Source organism: Fukomys damarensis, unplaced genomic scaffold (genome assembly GCF_012274545.1).
Source record: "Fukomys damarensis isolate Sample0158 unplaced genomic scaffold, DMR_v1.0_HiC HiC_scaffold_18, whole genome shotgun sequence".
Lineage (NCBI taxonomy): Eukaryota > Metazoa > Chordata > Mammalia > Rodentia > Bathyergidae > Fukomys > Fukomys damarensis.
This window is the reverse complement of record NW_022900930.1, coordinates 8,455,165-8,468,510: the sequence shown is the minus strand read 5'-3', so window position 1 is coordinate 8,468,510 and position 13,346 is coordinate 8,455,165. Positions and strand designations below refer to the sequence as shown.

The window sequence follows — 13,346 nt, the reverse complement described above, 5'->3', positions numbered from 1 at the left end:
CCCCCGAGAAAAAAAAAAAAAAAAAAAAAAAAAAAGGTGTATGGAATCCACCTTCCTGCCTGGGTCCTGACCTCACCTTCCACTGCTTTTCTGCTCTGTCCCTGCTCGCCCCCTTAACTTTACCAGGTAGGCTCTGTCGTCCTAACTTTGCGCTGCCTTTCTTCCCTCTTTAGAATGTTCTTCCTTTGATATCTCTATCGGTAGTTCTCCCAGCTCCCGGAATTTTGCTCACGTTACCTTCTCAGGGAGCCTTATCTTGACTCCTTTTGCAGTTGGTCCTCTGTCCATCATCTCTCTGGCTTTTCTGGCTTCCATTTGTCTACTGAATTTTTAATTTCTTTTTTTATATTATTTAAGCTATGCATTATTGCTTTTTATTGCTTAAAATATGAATTTCTAGGATGACAGGGACTAATGCCTTTTCTTTCCTAGCATTAAGAGACTAAAAATGTTTCTGGCATACAGTGATACTCAAAAAATTTTGTTGAAAAAGAAATGAACAGTTATTAAGATGGCAGATAATAGAATACAGTCTTCTTAGTCAAGAACCAAGGATCTAAGTGCTCTATGTCTGGTAATGAGACTCAGACATACAATAAATAAAGGCAGAGGTCTAGTTTCTTTCTAGGCTTAATTATATAGGTCATAAACAGTGACTTTCTGTTGCACGGGAGTGAGACTTATTTATATGTGAGAAAAGTGTTTTTTCCTAGGATATGACCTCCTCTAAAATATCTCAGTCAAAGTAAACAACTCTCTCCTACTTTTGCTGCCTAACAACATTTGCCAATATTTTATAGTATGAAAAGAACTTCTTGCAGTATGGAATTTGGACTAACAGAATATATAGGGCCACGTAGAAGGTTTGGGATAATGTTAGGCATTTCACTGCATAGAGTCCTCAGGGCAATGTTCTCCAGAACAATCAATAATTGGAAGCCATCTAAATAGCTTTGTTCCCCTGAATAAGAACCTGGTTACTTTATCAAGGAAACAGATGTTTATTGCTTTCAGGCAGAAAATAAGTCAGGCAAGTTTACAAGGCCCTTTTCCATCTTGAAAGTATTTTTGTCAGCTTCTTCATCCTTGAAGAAAATTACCAAGTCAAGCCTTGAAAGGTAGATGATTAGTAGGTGTCACAGTTGGCATTGTATTTCTTCTTCCCAGCTGGTAGTGACCTCCTACTTAGAGAAAAACACATTTTTGACAACAGAGCTGTCTCGGTGCCTTTTCTTGGAGCAGGAAAACCATGTAACTGTATGCTAATGTCAAAAACCAAAAGAACCTGGCAGGAGGCACTCAGAATAGCTCTGATTGTGGTTTACAAACAATGATTCAATAGTTGGCCTTTATTATGAGAGAGAGAAAGAGCTCATATCCTTGCCCCAGAAGTAATTTGGAGCAGGATGAAAGCATCAACTAGAAAATGTCTTCATCCTTTTTGATTACCTAGAGCTTTCAAGGACCAATTTTATAGCTCCCAGGAACACTTAGGAGAGAACAACCGTTCTAATAAGTGGTCAGAGTCTCCGAAATCTAAGTCCAACGTGCAGAGCACACTCTGTAACATTCTCCAAATGCAGGGGGCTGACCCTGAATGTTCTAACTTTGAACCGTTTTAATAATGACTGAAAAAAATATGTGAAGTGAGTACATGGGAAAGAGTTGTAAGATTTTGTGTGCCTTTTGAGGTGCAGGAAAGCCAGGACCAAAGGAGCCTGAAGAGTCCTTCTCCACGCTGGAGTGTGTGCGTGGGAAACAAGTGGAGCGGGAATCCAAGCCCTGCGCGCAGATCCGATCAGTACGTGTTGCATACACGTTACTGTACGTCTATGTGGGTCTACCGCTATGTCAGGCTCTACGAACCCTTCCAGCCAGTGTCAGGGCTGCTTCACAGCCAGCCACTACTGGTAAAATGCACCAGCTGCACTTTGTCAGTGGACCGAGGAGACACCCAGTGTTGCCTCTGTGCATCCTGTTCAGTTCTCTGCTTTTTCTATGTGAGTGGGTCATACCTCCCCCAACATGAGTGACAGATCAAAGGTGATGAAAAGCATAGGATCTGGAAATAGTCAAACTGGATTTGGGGCCCAGCTTTGCATTTGGCAGTGGAAGGGAGAAAAAGGTGTAGGGAAGAATGGTAGCCCTCACATAGTTGCTGGGTGAAGGCCCTGTATAAAAGATGGATTAATAAGAGAAAAGTACCTACATTTAAGTAAGGGTTAGAGGGCTTCACATGGAAATGAAGTCCTACAGAAAAGTGTAAACATGTATATTTTTATATTTAAGAAGAAGTATGTGGTCTTGGACAATTATAATAGGATCAAGTGGGTATGACACAATGGTAATAAACTAGAGGAACTTAGCCAAGCCTATTTATTCAAATGCTTCTCTATCTCCCTGTGTCTTCAGAGATGTTCTTTTCCTCCAGTAAAGGAAGGAACCCCCTCCCTCCGATGAAGGTTTTATGACCTGTGGCAGGAGAAGAGGGTGAGAAGGTAAGAGTAGCCTTGCAGTTTCTGCTGCTTTCTCAGCTTCCAAGATGCCACATTTGGTGACAGCAATCACAGATGCTATCATCAGCTTCCAGTAAAGAGCCAGACATCCAACATTTCTGAGACTTAGATTCTTTATTCCACTGATGACCTCCAGCACAGGATGAACATAAGGATAGAGCATTGCAAGTGTTTGATAAATTAATGTTCTTCAAACACTAGTTTTCTAAGTGACATGTAACTGTGTAGGGGTCACAGTATAAGTCGATTATTTCATCTGATTTTCTTCGTCTTGGCTGGTCCCTCTCAGTCATTTTATCCTGAGAAATTGTGTTAGCTGGTGGGGAAGAAGCATATGAGAAAATTATATTTGTTCCTCATGAATACAGCTATTATTGTGCTTATGTCGCCTCTGCTTATCTAAATGTTATATTGATGAATGGCTGTCTATGTCACGTGCTCCCCAAAATAAGCTCATGAAGCTCATTTTAAATGTAATATCTGCAGTTTTCAGCATGTGCATGCAGAAGAATGCACACAATTTAATCAGGACCCCCAGCACTTCCCCTCCTTGGTATGTACTCTAGCTATGCAAATTCGTGCCTAGGATTTACACAAAAATGATTTTTGGTTATTTTCCTCCAGAGAAGTTCACACCTATAGATCTTCAGTGGGCTATGGAATAGTTCCATGAACTTAACACCTTGGGCTTCAATTGTAAATCTTCCTTTTTTCTTTCCTTTTTCAGTTCTCAGTTCATGGCTCTTAATGGCCAAAATACTATGTGCCACCCACGGAGGTGATTATAATGTCAGAAACCTAAAATGATGCCTTTTTGGAAGTGTGAAGTCTCTTACTAAGGGTACATAGCCACTAGTGTAAATGTACATATTTAAGGGAGTAGGGAAATGATGTTAAAATAGTTAAGAAAAAAAATCCAGTTACTTTCTGAGTAAGTATTACCATGGAACCAACCACACATGGCCCAAGTCAAAGACAAGAAATTAGCTAGAAGGGTAGACAAAGAGGTGAATGACGAAAGATAGGTAGGTGCGTGCAGACCAAGGTCTTGCACTGTTTTGAAGAATCTTTTTGTCAGGATCTTACATCTGTTTAAAATGTGTTCCCATTTCTGACTACTGATAACTAAGAGAGGCAACACTAGTTCCAAAGTTAGGATTCTTTTTTAATATTTTCTTTAAAAATTAGTCTAGAATAGTGATGGTGAGCCTTTTAGGGCTCCCAATGATGCGCATAGCCTGCTTTGGTAGACAAGCCATCTGCTCGCCACCCCTGGTCTAGATGGTCATATTGATAGTTTTAACTGTTTGTCAGTAATAAGAAAATTACTACCTAGTAACATAAGACTTCCTTTTTTACTCGAAAGTCCCAATGTCACCCTGAACCTGCTGGCAATAATCTGTATGATTTTTTTTGTCATACCCACACAATGTAAAGGGCATACTTTAAGAAATGGAAATTGGCTAGAGGGCAGAAAGGAGTAGTGTTGGCTATCTGTAAAGTAGCACTAATAGTTTGTGTCTTTGTAGGTTTCTATTTCAGAAATTTTATAGACGTACTTTTCTTAGTCTTCACACCAAGCTTGGATAAATTTGAGAGTAACCATTCTTTGTTATAGCGGAAGATTCTTGATTAGTAGTGACTTGTCTAAACCTTTGAAAGTTATCCTCCACCTTGTTTATCTTCACCTACCTTTTCTCACTCATGAGATAACTCCTCTTAAGCAAAGAGGTCTGAACCAGACATGGCAGCACATGCCAATAACCCCAGCATTGTGGGAGGCTGAAGCAGAAGGATCACAGGTTGGAGCCCCGCGTGTGTGTGCGTGCGTGCGTGCGCACGCGTGCTGTGCTACCTCCATTCATGGACTTAACTCATTTCCACGATTCTGGGAAAGACGGCCACATTTGTGTTCCTCGGCCAGTACAGAGCTCAAGAATGGAAGGAAAATTTTGACGACACTTCTGTTTAGGAACGGAATTGTTCACAAACAGAAGCATCTGTGAACCAAGGTACGCCTGTGAATGTATTCTATCTCAAAATATAGGAAAATATAGATATCTGATAGTTAAACTCTGCTAAGTAGCACACAAAAGAAAACTGAGGCAACTTTCACTGAAGAATCAAAATGCTACTGAGCAAAGCAAAGAGCATTGGAGAATTTAAAAACTTTACCTTTTTTTCCCAGCAGTACCAAGGATTAAATTCAGGATCTTCACACTGAACTACATCCCCTGTTCCTTTTTAATTTCATTATGAGAAAAGTTATCACTAAATTGCTAAATCGCCCAAGCTGGGCTATACGTTGAGATCCTCCTGCCTCAGCCACCACATCAAGCCTAAAAACCTTTTTAGAGTAGCTTTGCTATGCACACCCAAATTAGTCAAGAAAAGGGGGTCTTCTCTTAGTACAAATGCATTTTATAAATTCGTCTTCATAGTTTATGGTGTAGTCACTTTTTATGGACCATTTGGTTGCTTCGCTGAGTCAGACAGTATAAAGTGGACGGTCATAGATCACAGGGCAGTTGAAGTAGTGTTACCAAAACAAAAAGTCATGATTTGAGCAAGGAAACAAGTTATCAATGGATTCTTGGGTTAAACTGACCCAGGAGTTGGTGAAAGGAACAACACGCAGTTTGTGTAAATAAATCATCAAAATCAAGTGGCCAGCAGCTAATCGGTCACTGTCTTTATAAAGTACTAGTTAACTTTGGGAAGCTTTCACTTTCGATTTCTCCATTGTTAGAGGCCTTGCTTTCCCTCCTGCAGTTACCATTGCCTGTGGCAGGAGCTTTCTGCACTGCTGCTGCTCTCACAATAAATGAAGACCTCTCTGCAAGATGGCTTGAGGATGAGGTTAAAAAATGGCCAGGCGTGGTGGCGCACGCCTATAATCCCAGCACTCGGAAGGCTGAGGCAGGAGGATCGCTTTGAGTTCGAGACCAGCCTGGGCTACATAGTGAGTTCCAGGTCAGTCTCAACTACAGAGAGAGACCCTGTCTCATACAAAACAAAACAAAACTAATGTGAACACCATTATTCCTCCTTTAATGTGGTACCAAAGTTATTGGGTTTCCTTAGACTGTAGGGAACTGATTTTTTGTTTTTTTTCCTAATTTCTTGGGGTTTTCGTTGAATTCAGTACTAAAAAAACAAACAAACAAAAAACAAACAAACAAACAAAAAACATCAGGGGCTAAGTTACAGGACTGCTCAGTACTGTTAATAAAACATTATCCTCGGGCGAGAGATCTCGCTCCTTGGTGCTGCAAACAGCCTTGCAAGCTCAAGGACCTGAGTTTGATCCCCAGTACAAAAAAAAAAAAATTATCCTCTAAGATTCTCTGGGGGAACAGAGTGTAGAAGATTACTAAACCCTTATTTGCCATGAAATTCTTCAAGAGATATTACTTCTCATTCACATGTGCTTTGGGAAACCTTAGAAATCATTCCAATTAAAGTTAAGAACAAAAGAAGCAAGCTCATTTCTTCTTCTTAAACATTATTTCTGAAGTGCTGATGTGCTACAACAAAATGAGTTTAATAGAGGAAAAAAAGTAGAGGAAATATTTTCATTTAGAGACTGATTTCCTTTTACCAATTGCAAAAGGATTAAATAAAATGGCATTAAAATTAATGACTACAAAAGAATATTAAAATAATGTTTTGATAAATATGTAAGAGCCAATGAGGGAACATTAAAAACTGAAAATTCTTTTCTAACCATGAAATTGGTCATTATGTAAAATTATGAGAATTAAATTTTGACTTGGTGAGTAGTCTTGTTAACATAATTTCATGAAGTGATTTTTCTGGTTTCCTTACGTGTCTTTGATGCCATTGTATCATGAATTTAAGTCTGCCAAGTTCAACATTCCACTCTTTAATTTCTTTTTAATTTCTCTTTTCTGGCAAAGATTAAACTCTTCTTCAACTGTTTCAGTTTCATCACCATAACTAGCAGTGCTCTATTTCTCCCACAAGGTCTATTTCTCACTAATATATAGTTTCTATCGTGTAAGAACAGCTACTGTGTATGAGAGTGGAGGGGAGAAGGAGGTTAAGGTAGGACATGCGTAGGGAGAAGCCACCTTGATGCCTGCAGTGGTGTGGTGAGTACCCGACCACCCACTGTTCCTCAAATCCAGGCCACCGCAGGCGACTGAGTGCTCTGTGGCATCAACCTTTGCGGTTGTATCTGAAAGATACTGAGAGCTAGTACTAGGTTATGACACAGAATCCCCAAATTCCAAGATTATACTGAACTTCTTATGAATAGAGAGCTATTTGTCATCTTTAGCTTTGTGGACATGTCACTCCAGGTCACCTAGGATTAAATCATTTTAGTTAAAAATATTCCATAGCATGTATCTAACTGACATATTTAAAAATGGGTGTAATATCTGAAATTTGTGAAATTGCATATTGTACTAATGCAAGGTAAGTGCATTCAGCAATGAATAATGTATGAGCATCATCAAAATAATGCTGTGTATAAGATTATAGCCAAGCTAATATTCATCTACTGACTGCTCTTTTATCATAAGGATTACGAATCCCACTTAGCACATAAGAAAGCATAGACACTACGAGGTTAATAGGGACCTTGTAGATAGAGGTTAAGAGTCAAAAATTCTTAGAATCAAGCCATTTTCTACTTGAATTTTATGTTTCTATTAGAATTATTTTAATTTTTATATTTTGGCTGACATACTCTTGCTGTACTATGAAATATTGAAATGTATTTATAGCCAAAGCAATATGCAGACATACATACAAAAGAAAGAATGTAGAAAATCATTAAAGCCAGTCTAAGTGACTTGAGTTTATGCTATTACTACGTTTGGAATGAGAATCTTTCTTATTCTTGGAAATCTTAACCAAGGTCCAAAATACTGAAATGATTGTCATGCTCCAGTAGGTTTAAGACCCATCTTTCTGATAATAATCCTTTTAAGCAGTGTTTACCAAATGTTCATAATTATTCTACAGACTATATTTTGACTATATTTCAAGGTAGCATAGTGGTTGAGTTCATGAATTTGTATCAAGCTGATCTGGGTAATAGTGCTGTGTCTGATCTTCAGTTAGATTCAGTTGGAAGCAGACCATGAGTTGGACTGATTTCAGGGGCAAGGGAATGGAGCTAATAGAAAGGGTTAATAATCAGCCAGCTACCAAAAGCAGTTAGCTCTTACCCACTGAGGTCCTCAGAGTGACAGTCATGCCCCAGAACGACCTTACTCCATGGTGTGAAAGCTAGGGTACGTATCTAGTTCCTCTTTGTCCTCTGTCAAAGAACTCTACAGCTTGCCTTTCTAGCCTGTCCTATGTGAGCATAGCATGATTTGATGGAAAGTAGTAGCCCTCGATCAGAGTGATTTCGAGGCCTGAAGCTATTTTTTAAAATGTATGGACTTGTAAGCATTTTGGGGTACAGTGAATGTCAAGAGGTATAAGTGACTATTAAAGGCATCAGCTACAATTCATTCCTTTATCACTCAGATTTACTCAGATCCTCCTTGTTAGGAATTTTTCAAAGATATGGACAGACAAAAGGAAAAAGGGAAAAACCACAGCAGAAGGTTTAGTGTGTCTCCTGCAGCTGGTCCTAAGATCATTGTTTGTATAATTTTCCTCTACCATGTTGTTTAGATTCTTCCCACCGTTCAGTGCTTTAGGTTATTTTCCAGAAAATGAAGCTAGGTCCTCATCTGAGATATATAATCTCTGCATTTGGGCCTTAGTCAAGCTTGCTTATTGGAATGACTTACTCGGGTTAAATTCTTTGTTCACTCCAGAAGAATGGCTGCTATCAAGAAAGCAATCAATAACAAATGCTGGTGGGGTTGTGGGGAGAAAGGAACCCTTCTCCATTGTTGGTGGGAGTGCAGACTGGTGCAAGCACTGTGGAAATAAGTATGGAGATACCTCAAAGAACTAAGATTAGAGGTCCCATTTGACCTGGATATCCTGCTGATAGCTTTCCAAAAAGAATAAAAAGCATCATACCACAGTGACATGCATACCCATGTTTATAGTAGCACAGTTTGTAATAGCTAAAACTTGGAAACAGCCCAATTGCCCATCAAGTGGTGACTGCATAAAGAAGATGTGGTTTTTCTATAAAATGGAGTACTACTCAGCCATAAAGAATGAGAAACTGGGGACATTTTTAGATAAATGGATGCACATTGAGACCATAGTCTCTAGTGAAATAAATAGGACATACGTGTAAATAATGAACAGTTTCTGTGGTGTGAAAAACAAAATGTGTAAGGTTCAAATTGTATAATGGATAATGTGAAATAGGAAGAAAAGTTCTAAAGGATTAGGGGAAATGGGAAAGGTAGGTGAAAAGAAGTGAAAAAACTGAGAAAAGGAAAAAATTGGAGATAAAAACTCTGTAACTGTGGAAGGGTGGAGCAGGTGAGGGGAGGGTAAGGGAATGGGGAAAGAAATACGAACCGAGACACATCATGTAAAGGTACAAGATCCCAATGATGACTGTAACTGTACTGTATCCCTGAAAGGTACCAATGAACTCAATGAGAACATACTGAACAGTGAGCATGAAGATGTACAGCTAATAATTCCAGTGAGTTCCGGTTTTCCCTTCAGTATGTAATGTTCTTTTCCTTGCCATCCAAATACCTCATCTTGACAGTTGCATACTACATTCCTATGTGAATTCACGCCTTTTCTCTTGTTGTAATGGCATGGGAATGCCCAAATCACTAGATGGTTCCAATCGCTTTGGATTTCATGCAACTCACATCCTGTCCTTTTTTAAGCCTTCTTTTTTTTTAAAAAAAAGAGAACCTATCATTTAACAAAGCCTGATATCTCTACATCTGCATGATGCAGAGATAGAAATCACAAGTTACTATCAGAGACTAACTGATGGCAAGAATATCCACTCCTACTGTAATTCTTTGCATCTTGATCGCAGTGTATGTGAGTGACACAAACCTTTTAGCGGCTTTTAATTGAAGGTATATCCCGTATTTTGAAGGACAGCACCAATGAATGGCATCCCACTTATGTGGAGTCTTGGCTCTACCTATAAAAAGCCATTTCGGTGCCTGTCAAGCTGGCCACTTCAGAGTGTTCCTGTTCATGGTGGATCAGTGGGTCTCACAATTCATACTTTATACATCCCAGTGCGGATCCTTTGAGTCTGAGGCATTGCTGGTGTGAACAAGACACAAAATCAGCTTTATACCACATGGGTGGTCCGTCATCTTCCAGGTGTGGTGTTGAGAGTCAGAATTAGTCTCTGTTGTTTTCATTAGCAGCAGTTGCATCCTTGGAAAAAGGGAGTCCGTTCTTCTGAATGTATGCTATCAGGGAACCCTGCACCACCGTTTGTACCAATGGCTTGGCCGTGGGTAGCGGCTTGGTGTCATACCTCTGGGACAGGTTACCTATGATGACTGTGGGTATAGGATACAAAATTCCATGTATTTGGACTCCACTTTTTTTAGCACTCGTGGTACATCTTACCCCTGGTCTTCCACACACTTAACTAATTCAAGTCTTTTTCCACCATCCAAGAGTCCATGTATATCCGCATCTCAGACACTTTTCTCTCCACACAGAATTAAAGGCATGGTACTATATATCATGAAAATATATCCATGTTTTAGATGTCTGGAAGATTTCACTTTTCCATTGTCTTTCTGCCAAATATGAATTAGGTTATAGTGTAGAAATAGTAGATTTTCATCTTATGCTAATATATTGAACTGACTTGTTCATGAAACAGATCCATATTTCTCTTTTTCCAGTCAGGCAGAGGGAACTCGCCTCCCCCAGCATACACACAAAGCTGTGGCTGTGAGAAAAGGGAGAACTCACTGTACAGTGGATACCATGAGGATCTGGACCAGCTCTTACCGCCAGCTTACACTGACCCCAATTGTAAGTAACACTTTTTACTACGTAAAGGATGGATGCTGGGCGTAAGCACTGTTACAGTATAGGTGTGGCGATACTAACTTCCTATGGACAGATCTGGATAGACTCATTTACTGTGGCATCCGGCTTACTTTCTTCTGAAGCCTGGGAGTGTGCCCGGTGCTGTTTTCAATGACTTCTTATTTTTATTTATCTATTTTATTGGTACCGGGGCTCGAACTCAAGACATTGCGCTTGCGAGGCAGGCAGTGGCACCATTGTGCATTTAAATCCAAGGCCCTGCCATGTGCTGTTTTCATTATGTGAAAAACACAAACATAAAATTGGGTACCTTAACTATTTTGAAGTGTATAGTAGTGATAAGTATGTGCAAGTTGTCGTGTAACAGGTCTCTAGAAATTTTTCATCGTGCAAAACTGAAAGCGCACATCCATTCACCAGTAACTCCCCTGTGTCTCCGTCCCCTGCACCCTGGCAACCGCTCTTCCGTTTTCTAAGACTGGCTCCTTAGCAGCCTTGGGGAAGTGGATTCACACAGTGTTCGTTTCTCTGTGACTGGCCTATTCTCTCAGCATAATGCTCTCGAGCTGCATCCACGCTGTAACACATGAAAGTATTTCCTTTTTAAAGCTAAATAAGACTCTGGTTTCTGTATGTGCCATCCGCTCATCTGTCAGTGGGCATTCGAATTGCTTCTGCCTCCTGGCTACTGTGAGTGATGCCGAAACGATGCTGAATATGAGCAAGCAGAGATTTCTCCAAGGTTGCTTTTTAATTCTCTCAGGTATATACCCAGAAATGAGACCGAGGGGTCATATGGTAATCATATATATGTCATCACCATACTACTTTGATAATTGTAACTTCGTATATTTTGCAATCAGAAAAATGTCCCAGTTTTAATATTTATTTTTTTCATGTTATTTTCGTTGCTTAGGGTTCTTTGAGATTCCAGGTAAACTTTCAGATTTTTTTTTCTATCTTTGAAAAAAAGCCCCAGGGATTTAAAGAGTGCATTGAATCTAAAGATCTCATTATGTGTGGACATTTTTACAACATCAAGTCTTCGAATTGGTGAACTCGGAATATCTGTGAGTTTAATTGAGTTAAGCTCATATCTAGGTGTTCCCGCAGTGTCATGTGCTCATAGGTGAGGCTTTTGGAAGGAGACCGGATCAGAGGTGTGTGATATTTATCGGCGGATCAGTTCGCTGCTGAGTTTATTGCTAGTGTAATGTTGGGAGAAGGTGGGTTGCTGCGGGTGTGACCTGGAAGGGTCTGTCTCCCTCCTCCTCCCTTGATGGTGCCCTGCTTCTGGTTACCCCTCCACGAACAGTTCTCTGCATGTGCCTCTGCCATGCTGCCCTGCCTGGAAGCCAGCAGAATATGGACTGAAACCCCACCCACTGTGAGCAAAATAAACCTTTCCTCCTTTAACTTGTGAGCACTGGGTATTGTGTCTCACCAAAGAGGAACTAAGACATTGTGTCTTTCCTAATTTATTTCAGTAGTTTTATACTTTTCAACATAGAAGCTTTTCGCCTGCTTAGTTGGGTTTATTCCTAAATAATTTATTCATTTCAATGCTTTAGAAAGTGGAAATGTTTTATTAATTTTCTTTTTGGATTTCTCTTTGTGCACATAAATGCAAGGTGTTGATTTTATAATCTGCAACTTTGCAAACATTGTTCATTAATTCCAACTTTGTCCATTAACTCTTAACAATGTTTTTGTTTCCCTTGGTGGAATCTTTAGGGTTTTTTCACATATACGATAATATGAGCTGTGAAGAGAAATTAATTCAACTTCTTCCTCTCCTGTTTGGATAACTTCTATATATTTTTCTTACTTAATTTCTCTGACTAGTTTCTGAAACTATGTTGAATACATATAAAAAAAAAAGTGGATACTCTTTCTTTGTTCCTGACATTAGTGGACAGCACTAAGTTTTCTACTATTGAGTATCTTTACTGTGAGCTCTTCAAATAAGGCTTTCATTATCTTGAGATAGTTCATACTTTGTTGCGTTTGTGCTGTTTAGGCAGCAGATAACATACTTTGTTGTTTTTGTTTTAAAATAGTGTTGAAGCTTGTCCAGTGCTGTTTCTGTATCAATCGAGATTATCCTGTAGTTTTTGTCCCTCATTCTCTTAAGGTATTTACTTCGCTACTTGGTTTTCATTTGCTGAATCTTCCTTGAATTCCAGGAATAAATAAAACTGGGGAGTAATGTAAAATTGCTTTAACGTGTTATGGTTTGTGGTAGATACCCCCCGCCGAAGCCTAGATCTAGAGTTAAAGGTAGGTGATTACTAAATCCGTCCACTGGTTTGGCTGGTTTTGCACCACCCAGTGGACTGAATAAATTTAAGGGACAGAAAGTCACTTACTTGTGTTACTCTTGCTTGCTTGCTTTTGCTGTCTTCTGTTTGCCCCGAACCATTTCTCCTCTACAGTGCCCTTCTGCCAAACCACTCTGTCTTGGAGCCAGCCAATTAAGGACTGAAACCTCTGTGAGCTATGAACTAAATAAACCTTTCCTCCTCTAACTTCAAGTGTAGCATAATTTGTCTCAGCATTGAGAATAGTAACTGAAGTTCACTTTGCTAGTACTGATTTATATGGAGGATTTTTACATCAATGATTATTGAGGATATTGGTATATTATTTCCTTTCTCATATTATTGTCATCTGATATTGATATTAAGTTAATACTGGCCCCATAAAATAAGTTTGGAAGCATTTTGTCTTCTTCATATTTTAAAATAGTTTGAGAAAGGTCAGAGTTAATTCTTTAAGTTTTTAAAAGAATTCTTCAGTGAAGGCATTCAGTGATGTATATTTTGGGGGGGAGAATAGATTATTCATTTTCCTTACCATATGTTTATTGAGTTACCATATATATAT

The 13,346-nt window shown here is 39.3% G+C and overlaps 1 long non-coding RNA gene across 4 annotated transcripts in view; it reads left to right on the top strand.

The window, feature by feature from the left end:
- The window catches only part of LOC104848403, a 105,303-nt gene that overhangs the window by 1,936 nt on the left and 90,021 nt on the right, over nt 1-13,346 (top strand). For all 4 annotated transcript variants that reach the window (XR_776403.1, XR_776402.2, XR_776404.1 and 1 more), the window contains exon 2: nt 10,310-10,442. This is a non-coding gene — a long non-coding RNA (uncharacterized LOC104848403). The remainder of the gene's footprint in view (nt 1-10,309; nt 10,443-13,346) is intronic.